Consider the following 2884-nt stretch of genomic DNA (forward strand, 5'->3'; position numbering starts at 1 on the left):
ATTTTAAAAATCGTAATATTTATTCAAATCAAATATAAAAATTATACTTTTGGTTATGCACATTTCCTAGTGAATATCAAATGGTCCTATGCTTTGACCAATAGGATTTTAGTCTTGGAGAGACTTTTTATGAGAGCATGTGGTCCTCCCATGGATGCTTATGTTTCACCTTTCGGGAAATCTTCTTTCTCGAGATATGGCTTAATGATAATGGTCAACACATAAGTACTATGACATGACACAAGCCAATGGAATAGTGACAGTACCCCTCTCTCTCTCTCTCTCTCTCTCTCTCTCTCTCTATATATATATATATATATTACATAAATATAAACAGTTAAAATCAAATAAAAAATATATGGCAAATGTCTTATAAATACATTAAAATATTTTTAAATCCATATAGAAAACTCCTAAGAGAATTGTTTTGATCCTCCACATCTACTAATAATATAAGAATAAATTTAATATGCACGAGATTAATGCACATACAATGAATGAAAATAAAAATCAAAGAGGTTGAGAAGAGAGAAGGCAAACTCTTTTATAGTTATTCGACTTTCTCAAGTTTATGTCTATTCTCTCAAAACCCAATCTACTTTGAGGTTCTAATAAAAAGAGGACAAACTTTACAACACCTTACTTCCAACGGAGGTGAGGACTCCAATACAGCAAAGAAAGAGTAAATTTGAGTAAAGTCCCTCAAAAGGAAGAAATTGCAAATACAAACTCTCAAGAAAATGACAAAGGAGTGCTTTTCTAGTACAAGAGAAAATTTTTAGAGAGAAGAGCACTATAACTTTTGAAAATAAGATAAAGATATCACTTTGTTACTATGCATTTTCTCTAAAGATTATATTTATATTGAGACACAAAAGCTAGGCATTTTAAAGCCATTATACATTATTTCTAGTCAAATCAGTCGGTCGCCTTCATAAACTCATTTAGAGCAGAAAAATAGTCATTGAGACCATGAAGTCTCATTGATCTACTTTAGGGGCCAGCAGACCACCTTAGGTTTCTACCTGGACTCGGTCGGCCGCCCTAGGCTTTGAAGCTTGTTTGACCTCCTTTCTCTCTCTTTCTTTTAGTTTACTTAGTTTTGTGTCAAACTCAATCAAGTTCTTAAAATACATACAATTGCAATTGCTCAAAAAATTACAATAAAATAGTAGATAAGACTTCAAGAATGCTTCAAGCTTTGACAAAATCCAAGTCTTTAGAGTTCCTATAAGCTTATATTAAATCCTATTTATCATAAGTAAGCTTGAAACAAATAGATCTAAGGTAGTTTGCTATCATCAAAATCTGTTCGTGAAACCTTGTGACTAACAATCGTTCCTTTTTTATGATGAAAAACTCATTTTTTGAAAAATGGGGGCAAAATCTCCCCCTAAATATATGAAAAAAAAAAAAAAAACATCCCCTAAATATATGCATATGCATCTATTAAAATTTTAACATCCAATCATACATTTTTCAAGTGTTCTCCCCATTTTGTTAACATAAAAGGGAAGGGGGCAAGTGCAGAATCAATAAACAATAAAAACAACAAAAAGGCCAAGGATGACTTGTACAAAATAAATAATTAAATAAACCAAGAATGCACAATCCAATTTCTCTCCTAATAATGCAAATTTGATTCTCAGTAAAGGGTTTTACAAAAATATTAGCATGTTGATTTTCAGTGAGCACAAAAATCAATTCAATATATCCTTTTTGCACATGGTCTCTTATGAAATGATGTCTAGTTTTAATGTATTTAGTTCTTGAAGGTTGAATATGTAGTGACTCGAAGAATAATAACATTTTAATAATACGAGGGAGAGAAAATAGATACCGAAACAGAAGGAGGCTATAGACTCCGCGTTCGTCGACGACATTGCATTTTGGAGATAATATTAAATAATTATAATTTTAGAAATTTACCAGGCTTCGTCGACGAACACAGAGTTTTGTCGACAAAGGTCTTCAGAATTTCTTCGACGAACACAGGGTTTCTTCGACGAAGGTCTTCAGAATTTCGTCAACGAACACAAGACTTCGTCGACGAGAAAATACCAAGAGAGGGTCTGGGGGCGGTTTGAATTTCATCGACGAATATGGGGCTTCGTCGATGAATTTATTGAAGAATTTGTAGATGAAGTGGAGGGCCTCGTCGACGAATCTGGCAGTATATAAGTGGGAAAATCGGGATTTTTTCTTATTTATCTCGCCGCTCTCTCTCTCCCTTCTCTCTTTATTTTCGGCCCCACTAGTTGCCGGATCGACGATCCGAAGTTACCACGACGCTCCTGGCGGAGTTCTCCACGAGTCTGCTAGAGCGAATCGTCGGGAAAATATAGTTGAAATTCATCCCAAATTCAGGGTAAGTCCTTTTAGTCCCCTTTTGGCCTTATGGTAGTTATGGGAAATAATGTAGGTGAAAAAATACTGATGTTTCGTTCTAACAAATACAATTTTCAGGGTGTTGTATAGAAGGCCCTACGAGTATCGGGCTAAAGTACAGTAGGGGCTTTTCAAAGTTAAGGTAAGGGAAATATGCTATGTTAGGAAATTTCTAAATATTATACAGTGTATTTATTTACGAAAATTATGTATTAAAGTATGGTGTGGCTTGCGAATATGTATGTAGTACGGAGATATGTTGTATGAATGCTAGTTTCATGATTTTTATGAATTTCAGTACCATGATTTTACGGATTCACGTACTATGATTATGTGAACTTCAGTACCATGATTATACGAATCTCAGTACCATGATTATACGAATTACAGTATTACGAATATGTAGTTCCATGTTATGATTATTCAGTTCGGTATGTTATGCAGCATCATGGTTATTTCAGTACTTCAGAATCATGGTAAATCAGATAAACATGTA

Source organism: Malania oleifera, chromosome 6, assembly GCF_029873635.1.
Source record: "Malania oleifera isolate guangnan ecotype guangnan chromosome 6, ASM2987363v1, whole genome shotgun sequence".
Classification (NCBI taxonomy): Eukaryota; Viridiplantae; Streptophyta; class Magnoliopsida; order Santalales; family Ximeniaceae; genus Malania; species Malania oleifera.